General features: G+C 42.7%; 1 long non-coding RNA gene across 1 annotated transcript; it reads left to right on the top strand.

Moving 5' to 3' along the window:
• Positions 1–3,383: 3,383 nt before the first annotated feature.
• On the top strand, positions 3,384–9,977 carry LOC311110886. The gene is made up of 6 exons (XR_014610733.1): positions 3,384–3,684; positions 5,298–5,366; positions 8,253–8,470; positions 8,573–8,662; positions 9,230–9,361; positions 9,469–9,977. It is a non-coding gene; the product is annotated as an uncharacterized lncRNA (long non-coding RNA).
• The last annotated feature ends 918 nt before the right edge of the window (positions 9,978–10,895 follow it).

Genomic DNA, 10,895 nt, shown 5'->3' with positions numbered 1-10,895 from the left:
TATTATTCCTGCTGTGAGGATTCTACATCTTCATTGAATGTTTTCATAATTTATCTGCAGATAATCGCCAAAAAGCAGCAGTAGCCTACCAGTATGTAAATTAGGGAGCCAAATGAACGGCTCTCTCACCGATGCGATTCGGTTCCATTTACCTAAAAGATGCGAACAACCCATCACTAGGCTACACAGACTAGTCACTTTCGTGGTCACTGGCAAGTCTAGACATGGGCTTCGAATCCTAAGAAAATACAAGCACTTTTCGTGATGCGATACCATGGACATATAATTACGTTGTATGATTTATGAATAGCAAAGGGATATAGGAGATTTACTTTATTCAGTCAGTTTGGCACCTTTTATAAACTAGTCAACACTTGCTGTTCGGTCGTCAATCAAAGCATAGTAACCTAAATAGCCAATGCGCCCGACTCCGTAGCTAGCTATTAGGCCTATGAAACACGCCAAAGAAAATAAATGAATGTGCTACAAAATAATAATTAAGTGGATTTAATCTCAAAGTTACCACTTACATTACGATTGCAAAAAAACACAGGTACCAAGAGGCGGGACAGACAGCAGACTGACAAAGCAGCACTGTTTCCCTGCCATCGCTCACTTTGTGTCCAATCACTAGAAGATGCATATTGTTCATTCTAGCAGGAGAAGGCTATAGGCCTACGGACTTTTCTGACTAGATAATTGAAACTTTGAAATGAAAAGAAGTCTAGTTAATTAATGAAGTGGAAAAGGTAGTCGGGTGACAATGAGTCTGTTATCGGCAGCCGGTACTCGAACAGTGTGGCACGGCAACAAAGACAACAGTATCAGCCGCAAAATTGCGAGCTCACGCTAATAACACGGAACATCACACCACGGGGGTAAAAAGACAGTTTTAGTAGGGCACAGCAGAGTTCCACTAGACCAGCCAATGGAATAACAATGTTACAGAAATGCTCTGGCTATTACAGGACGCAGTCAATTGAAAAAGCAACATCACTAAGCCACCGGCCCTGCCAACTCTGAATGAATCCCTCAGGAGGTGAGGAGGAGAGGAGGAAGGAGAGGGGAGGAGCAGATGGGTGTGCAGCACCTGTAAGTCCACTTGCCTGAGAGCCCAGAGAGCAGGGGGAATCCATGCAGGGTTTTAGCCCTCTGTTTTCCCAGGCCCAGCTCTGAATGGGAAGCGTTGTTCCTTGTGCTAGGCCGGCCCTGCTCTGCCAGGATCTTACTGGAGGATCTCTTTGAATCGGGCGGCGGTGTCAGCAGCTCCAGGCCCAGCCGCCATACCGGCCTTGAGGTGCCCATGGGGAGCAACAGCCTGGGCGCCGAAAGATCTGCCTACCTTCTACCTGTACCAATCTATCTGCTTTCTACGACCCCCCCCAACACACACACACACACACACTGGATACTGTATATTCTCCTATTCATCGCCAAGGCCATCAACCACTGTAGCCTATTCTATGAGATCATCCCAATCTGGTTCACTTCATTGTGGACACACAATGGATACATTAAGATAAATTGAGACCATATTAAAGGGATAGTGCGAGCTGTTCTGGTAGACTTCCAGTCATTGCAATAGCGCTACCTTCAACTTCCTTCAAACTTAATTGCCAAAATCTCGCACTATCCCTTTAACCATTTGAGAGATTTATGAAATACACCTGCACAAGTCCTAATGATGTTTGTCATAGTAACAAAGTTACAAACACCAAACACAAAGAGTACAGCCACAAACCCACAACTCATACTGACCAGAGGGGAGTCTGTTTATCTCACTCAGATGTTGTCAAAGCAGATGTTCAAAATCAAACTCAAGTGTGTGTGTGTGTGTGTGTGTGTGTGTGTGTGTGCATGCGCACACGCACATGTCTGTGAGTGTGTGTGTTTATAAAAGCGCATCTGGGTGTGTGTGTGGTATGAGTATACTGTATGTCTATGTGTGTGTGTATGTGTGAGGTAGCTCCAACTGTCACCCTGCCATCCGGGTATTAACACGATTTAACAGGGGCCTCGCTCAGGTGAGCTCAGGTCCGTCTAGGGGCGCTAGCACCAACACACTCCAAGAAAGTAGGAGAAAAAGGCTTGGACCTGCATCAGGACACACACATCCTCTGCCAGAGACCCTGCACGCACATAAATCACAAGCAGCTACTTCCAATGAGCAACCCATTATTCATGACATGTATCTGGATGGGCAGCGGCGGCCAGAGGATGTGGTCTGCAGTCCAGTTCAGACTCACTGGCCAGACAGCATTCCAAAACAATATGTTATTGATAAATGGCCTGGAAATGTGGGCCCCTAAAAGCCAGTAGTAAGCCTAACAACAGCACTGCCAAAGAGAGTTATGTGTGGAGCTGCAATTGGAGGGTTACGGGGAGCGAACTTGAAGTTTCGCAGCAAAATTGTAGGTATCTAGCTCAGCCTAATCACTAGAAATAGACTTCGATTTTGGACCTTTGAAAAGGTCCTGAGAACATCGATGTATGCCTTCATCGTAGCTCACAAAAAAACAAAAACAACGATTGCTACTCAGACCACTTATCCAGCGCAGTTCACAATGCTTTAGCAAGCCGTGAGAATAATTCTTGATAATAATACGCCATTTAGCAGACGCTTTTATCCAAAGCGATTTATAGTCATGCGTGCATGCCTTTTTTTGTGTGTGTATGGGTGGTCCCTGGGATCGATCCCTCTACCTTGGCGTTACAAGCGCCGTGCTCTACCAGCTGATGATGATACTTGATGGTAATAGCGTGTAATTGTTTTGTTGAAGCCCTTTCCTGCAGTCAAATGGCCAAATCGCCCTCGAGTGAACTCACGGGCGGAATGTTATTCATATTTTTCATAATTACATTATTAATAAAAATAATTATATAAATAAAACGCAGAAAATCCGGTGTTTATGTCAAACGGTTTTGTTATTTTTCAGTCTTCTGTTATATAAAGTGTAATATTGGGATGCAAACTCAAAGTTTTATACATTTCAACTCTATATCTGACATGGTACATGTGTCATCTTCCATGTTCCTCAAACTTCTAATTTCGAAGTTGTTGCAAACGTCAAATTTCTAAATGTTTCAGCCAGTTAAGTTTAGGTATTAACTCTTTATTTTCTAGGTTAGGGTTAAGTTTAGGCATTAGCTCCCAAATCTTAATGTTAGGGATTAACTCTGAATGGTTAAGGTAAGGGTTAAGGTTTGGGATAGGTTTAAAACAAAAATCTCAAAAACAACTTTCTATCGCTGGATTCGAACATGCAACCCCGCTTCCGCGCTAAACCATTTCCCATGGATTGTCAATGGTGTTTCTAAACCAACCCCGTTTTAATATAATTATGTCCACTGGTTGGTTATGTGGCGCTATTCTGATTTCCCATAGGGAACAATGTAAACAGGAAGAGGTGATATTTCTTCCCCCAGCAGCAGTCACTTTGCTAGCAAGCTGAAGTTAGCAAGTGAGTCACATAAATGTACGTTCAGCCTGTTAATTATTTCAGTCCAGTTGGACTTATTTTACTAAATAAGCATGGTTTAAGATAGTTTATTTTGTTTTTGACCTCGAAATTCTTGCTGGATAGTTTGATAGCTTACATGCTAACGTTAGCGCTGTTAGCTAGCTAGCTAACCTCCTATGTGGATGCCTCCATCTAGCTAGTAGTTCCCAAGAACAGCAGACCGGTAAGTCAACTTTGCTTTCGAACTTTGTAGTCATCTCTAAAGTTGATTTACATGCAATCATACTAGCTAGCTAGATGTTTAGTTAAAAAGCATGTTGATGTCATTGGTTGTTCCTTTGTAGCTAGCTACGCTATCACTAGCTAGCTAGGTGGTTAATGTGGTGTACAGTAGGCTACAGTACAACATTACTAAATGATAACAGTAGAGTAGGCTACAATACAGCAACAGTATCCTTCATACTGTTCTGTTATTTGTTGGGTCTGGAAATTGTTAAATTAGCCAACATTATAGAGAGACCACACATTCATGCAGCTGTGGTGGTGTCACATTGTCTTTATCCATACCATAGCTAATGTTATGGATTTGCCTTTTACTTGAGTGCTCTGCCCTCTTTGCCGGGTCTCCCTTGAAAAACTGATGTTAGAATTGTGTGGTTCAGTGGCAGATTTTCAAAAGAAAATAAACATATACACCACCTAACGTTCAAAAGTTTGGGGTCACTTAGAAATGTCCTTGTTTTTGAAAGAAAAGCATTTTTTTTGTCCAAGAAAAGCATTTTTTTTGTCTATTAAAATAACATCAAATTGATCAGAAATACAGTGTAGACATTGTTCATGTTGTAAAGGGCTATTGTAGGTGGAAATTGAATATCTACATAGGCGTACAGAGGCCCATTATCAGCAACCATCAGTCCTGTGTTCCAATGGCACGTTGTGTTTGCTAATCCAAGTTTATCATTTTAAAAGGCTAATTGATCATTAGAAAACCCTTTTGCAATTATGTTAGCACAGCTGAAAACGGTTGTGCTGGTTTAAAGAAGCAATAAAACTGGCCTTCTTGAGACTAGTTGAGTATCTGGAGCATCAGCAATTGTGGGTTCGATTACACGCTCAAAATGGCCAGAAACAAATAACTTTCTACTGAAACTCGTCAGTCTATTATTGTTCTGAGAAATGAAGGCTATTCCATGCAAGAAATTGCCAAGAAACTGAAGATCTCGTACAACGCTGTGTACTACTCCCTTCACAGAACAGCGCAAACTGGCTCTAACCAGAATAGAAAGAGGAGTGGGAGGCCCCGATGCACAATTGAGCAAGAGGACAAATACATTAGTGTCTAGTTTGAGAAACAGACGCCTCACAGGTCCTCAACTGGCAGCTTCATTAAATAGTACCCACAAAACACCAGTCTCAACGTCAACAGTGAAGAGGCGACTCCGGGATGCTGACCTTCTAGGCAGAGTTGCAAAGAAAAAGCCATATCTCAGACTGGCCAATAAAAATAAAAGATGGGCAGTCTGAGATATGGCGTTTTCTTTGCAACTCTGTACGCCTATGTAGATATTCCATTAAAAATCAACCGTTTCCAGCTATAATAGCCATTTACAACATTAACAATGTCTACACTGTATTTCTGATCAATTTGATGTTATTTTAATGGACAAAAAATTTGCTTTTCTTTCGAAAACAAGGACATTTCTAAGTGACCCCAAACTTTTGAACGGTAGTGTATATCATCAGCAATTCTCAATCAGATGAGCTACACAGCTAACCCAAATTGAATTTCATTCATAAATGTGGGCACTAATTATTGTTAATATTCAAATTCTCTAGGTACCCCATTCCCACATCTGATGCCCCCTGTCCCCAGCAGGAAAGAGCAGGAAAAAGTGTTTGCTTAAGGTACAACTTCCTATTGTAAGATAATGTAAGATAACTCAAGGTCATATTTAGAGTTACTGACATGAATAGAAGAATATACAGGCAATCAATCACATTTATTTTCTAATGCCCCTTTAACATCAGCAGTTGTCACAAAGTGCTTATACAGATACCCAGCTTAAAACCCCATAGAGCAAGCAATGCAAATGTAGAAGCACAGTGCCTAGGAAAAACTCCCTAGAAAGGCAGGAACCTAGGAAGAAACCTAGAGAGGAGCCAGGCTTCGAGGGGTGGCCAGTCCTCTTCTGGCTGTGCCGGTGGAGATTTTATAAAAGAGTACAGCCATTTAGGCCAGATCGTTCTTCAATACTTTTAAACATTCATAGATGACCAGCAGGGTCAAATAATGATCAGAGTGGTTATAGAGGGTGCAATAGTTCAGAACCTCAGGAGTAAATGCCAGTTGGCTTTTCATAGCCGAGCATTTAGAGGTTGAGACAGCAGGTCCGGTAGAGAGAGAGGGTCAAACAGCAGGTCCGGGACAAGGTAGCACGTCCGGTGAGCCCTGAGCAGGTCAGGGTTCCATAGCCACAGGCAGAAACCGCAGAGACTGGATCAGCAGCATGACCAGGTGGACAGGGGACAGGGATAGCCAGGAGTTGTCAGGCCAGGTAGTCCTGAAGCATGGTCGTAGGGCTCAGGTCCTGCATCCTTTATTCAACTTGAGTGTAGACTAATCCCAAGAGGTTTTGTAACTTCACATGATTTAGCCTACTTGACAATCCAGATCTGAATGTTTGATCCTTTTTACTGTACACTGTTGATAGTAATTGTTTCCAAAGCTAATCACTGAATGTCCTACTACAAGGATGTGCTCAGGTTGACACACTTCTGAGTCATAATAATACACAGACACACACACCACAGATTGCAAGGGCAAGTACAATGAGTAATTGGGAAAATGAAGTCTGCTGCGTGGTTGCCCGATACACACAGACACACACACTTAATTTAGGTTAGTGAGTAGTCAAGGCTTTGTCATTAAAATAATATTGTGCCTATCTTTTAGATCTGCCAACCAGGGTCGTTGGGTGACAGGTAACCGCGCCTCCACTGAGCTGATCAAATCCAATTTTATTTGTCACATGCGCCGAATACATACCTTACACGTGTATGTGACAAATAAAAACATTGATTTGAAATGCTTACCTACAAGCCCTTAACCAACAATGCAGTTCAAGAAAGAGTTCAGAAAATATTTACTAAAGAAACGAAAGTAAAAAATAAAATAAAAATAAAAAGTAACACAATAACAATTACGAGGCTATATACAGGGGGTACCGGTACTGAGTCAATGTGCGGGGTCACTGGTTAGTCGAGGTAATTTGTACATGTAAGTAGGGGTAAAGTGACTGCATAGATAATAACAGCAAGTAGCAGCAGTGTAAAAACAAAGGGAGGGGGTGGTGTCAATGTAAATAGTCCGGTTGGCCATTTTATTAATTGTTCAGCAGTCTTATGGCTTGGGGGTAGAAGCTGTTAAGGAGCCTTTTGGTTCTAGACTTGGCACTCCGGTACCGCTTGCCGTGCGGTAGCAGAGAGAACAGTCTATGACTTGGGTGACTGGAGTCTTTGACAATTTTTTGGGCCTTCCTCTGACACCGCCTAGTATATAGGTCCTGGATGGCAGGAAGCTTGGCCCCAGTGATGTACTGGGCCGTACGCACTACCCACTGTAGCACCTTACGGTCAGATGCCGAGCAGTTGCCATACCAGGCGGTGATGCAACCGGTCAGGATGCTCTCGATGGTGCAGCTGTAGAACTTTTAGAGGATCTGGGGACCCATGCCAAATCTTTTCAGTCTCCTGAAGGGGAAAAGGTGTTGTCGTGCCCTCTTCACGAGTGTCTTGGTGTGTTTGGACCATGATAGTTCGTTGGTGATGTGGACACCAATGAACTTGAAACTCTCGACCCGCTCCACTACAGACCCGTCGATGTTAATGGGGGCCTGTTCGGCCCGCCTTTTCCTGTAGTCCACGATCAGCTCCATTGTCTTGCTCACATTGAGGGAGAGGTTGTTGTCCTGGCACCACACCGCCAGGTCTCTGACGTTTTTTTATTTATTTATTTTTATTTCACCTTTATTTAACCAGGTAAGCCAGTTGAGAACAAGTTCTCATTTACAACTGCGACCTGGCCAAGATAAAGCAAAGCAGTGCGATAAAAACAACACAGAGTTACATATGGGGTAAAAAAACATAAAGTCAAAAATACAACAGAAAATATATATACAGTGTGTGCAAATGTAGCAAGTTATGGAGGTAAGGCAATAAATAGGCTATAGTGCAAAATAATTACAATAGTATTAACACTGGAATGCTAGATGTGCAAGAGATTATGTGCAAATAGAGATACTGGGGTGCAAAAGAGCAAAATAAATAACAATATAGGGATGAGGTAGTTGGGTGGGCTAATTTCAGATGGGCTGTGTACAGGTGCAGTGATCGGTAAGGTGCTCTGACAACTGATGCTTAAAGTTGCTCCTCCCTATAGGCTGTCTTATCATTGTTGGTGATCAGGCCTACCACTGTTGTGTCGTCAGCACACTTAATGATGGTGTTGGAGTCATGTTTGGCCACACAGTCGTGGGTGAACAGGGAGTACAGGAGGGGACTGAGCACGCACCCTTGAGGGGCCCCAGTGTTGAGGATCAGCGTGGCGGATGTGTTGTTGCCTACCCTTACCACCTGGGGGCGGCCCGTCAGGAAGTCCAGGATCCAGTTACAGAGGGAGGTGTTTAGTCCCAGGGTCCTTAGCTTAGTGATTAGTTTTGTGGGCACTATGGTGTTGAACGCTGAGCTGTAGTCAATGAACAGCATTCTCACAAAGGTGTTCCTTTTGTCCAGGTGGGAGAGGGCAGTGTGGAGTGCGATTGAGATTGCGTCATCTGTGGATCTGTTGGGGCGGTATGCGAATTGGAGTGGGTCTAGGTTTTCCGGGATGATGTTGTTGATGTGAGCCATGACCAGCCTTTCAAAGCACTTCATGGCTACCGACGAGGCCTGGAGGGGCATGCTGGAACTTCCAGAGTCTTGTGGACCTGAAGCAGTGTGATGTGGTCCAGGTAATTATCACACACACGTATACACAAACACTCACTCAATCACTCACTCTGTTTTGTTGTATAATTATTTTCACTTAAGAAAATTGTGCCTTTCTCTTTTAGATCTGACACCCCAATCAGCTCAACCACAGCCCTCATAGCTGCAGTTGTCTGCCCCCGCACCTGCTACACTGGCCGCGACAGGTGATACAGGTAATTATCACATACGTATATACACATGGATACTCTTCCTTCCTTGGGGCTGTATTCAATCAGGTCCGCTTTAGCCGACGTCTGCATAGCGGTTGTTTTGGTGGTGTCGGGGGTGGGACTGCATTAGAGCAGCGGCTCCTGGCATTATACCTAAAGCGGACATTGCCATTGGCTGCACGGAGTCGCATTAACAGAAATCTCATGCAGCCTTGTTTACAAGTTTGAACACTGGAATGTGAGATGTAATCTACACCTCGATTAGACTATTTTGTTTAATGATTTTGAATTTGAGCGTGATTATTTCTATATAGCCTACACTTTCTCGTTCTGAACTTCTAACGCGAGTGGGGATGGGTGTGGCTTCGTGACAATGATCAAGAGCAGCTGCTCACTGATTTCACAGCTCCAACGCAGTTACACCTCTGACACCGCCAAAACACCAGCTATTGCGGGTGTCTGCTGTTGCCGGTTAACGCTTGATCTGATTGAATCTAGGCCTTACACTCATTTAGTCTGTTTAGTTGTATGATTATTGCCAGTTAAGAAAATTGTGCCTCTCTCTTTTAGATCTTCCACCCCCAGCAGTTCAGCTGCAGTCACAGCAGTCCTCTGCTGTGGTATTTCATTTACCGGTTGCACCAGTTCCTGCTACACTGGCCGTGAAGGGAGAAACTTTTGAGGATTCCCATATGGATAGAGGTCATTCAGAATTATATTACATACACTATCTCACACCAACAGACGTGCACATGCAAACATGTTGTTGAGCTGTATACTTATTGTGACTTTATGCATCTCTCTTTCAGATCTGCCATGCACTCCACCACTGCCCCTGCAGCCTCACCCAGAAGTGCATGCACCTGGCCTATCAAGACTGACAAGGCATAGATGGGTGGCTGACAAGGAAAAATAAAACACAACATGCACACACACTCTCTCTCTCTATCTGTTTTAGGATTGGAGATATCTATGCCTACCTAATCCATTATACATGTCTACGTGATTACTCTAGTACTCTAAATATCTATCAAAGTGTGATTGATAATATTGTAATACAGTATTGCTTAATGTGTACAGTTTGAGGAAATTCTGTTTGCTTTTTTCCTGAGTTAGAAAAATGCCCCCCCCCCTCTCTCTCTCTCACACACACACTAGACCCAATGTAAATAAATTATAATAACTTGTTTATTTTATGTATGCTCCATTTTATTTGAAGATTGTGTGCAATAAAGTACATTCAAAGTTAAAGCAACGTCTTTGGTTTATTGGATATTTCTCTGATTAAAATGAGTGACCAAAAGGTTGACAGATCTGCAACCCTCTGAGTGTGTGTCGGTTTTGTCATCTGGAGCTGAAACGGGCCCAACAGCCCTCACATATGTACAGAGTTCCCAGGAGTGGCAGGCAAATATGTTTATTATCATGCAAAAGTATGTTTTATGTACCAAGGCCATTCCCTCGCTACCCAGCCACATCACTCAGGCCAAACTGCTGTTTGTTCTCCACAAAATTCAGGGTGGGTCAACAGGCAAGAAAGGCCAAGGAATAGAGAGAGAGATGACCTGGAGGGAGTTTCAGACCTCAGCTTTTTATGAAGCAGAGATGGGTGGCTGACATGGAAAAAATAAAACACAACATGCACACTCTCCTTCTCGCTCTCTCACACACACACATACATTAGTCTGTCAATATGTAAATCAATTGTAATTACTTGTTTATGTTATGAATGCTCCATTTTATTTTAGGATTGTAGATATCAAGGCCTACAACTCTAGACTAGTTTTTTTTTTTTTTTACTGAAGGTTTATGATTAATATAATTAATAACTGACACAATTATAAAATGAATACATATTAGATTAATTATTCATAATAAAGTGATCAGTAGTTACTGTGTTGTGATTGTTTAGTGTTTTAATTACTCAACAAGTAGTGCCCCAAGGTGGGATCGAACCCTGTCTCAAAGGCAGCAGAAAAGGTCAAATAAGGTCACACGAATGTTCATTAGGGCTATACACGTCTGGCTCTTCTGGTACCCACAAGAATAGTTAAACAAAACACACACACACAGGCTTGAAACATATACAGTGAGGGAAAAAAGTATTTGATCCCCTGCTGATTTTGTATGTTTGCCCACTGACAAAGAAATGATCAGTCTATCATTTTAATGGTTGGTTTATTTGAACAGTGAGAGACAGAATAACAACAAAAAAATCCAGAAAAACGCATGTCAA

The sequence above is a fragment of the Coregonus lavaretus genome (assembly GCF_964263955.1).
Source record: "Coregonus lavaretus genome assembly, chromosome: 36".
In the NCBI taxonomy this organism is placed as follows: Eukaryota; Metazoa; Chordata; class Actinopteri; order Salmoniformes; family Salmonidae; genus Coregonus; species Coregonus lavaretus.
The sequence above is the reverse complement of the archived record's forward strand: the minus strand, read 5'-3'. Positions and strand labels throughout refer to the sequence as shown.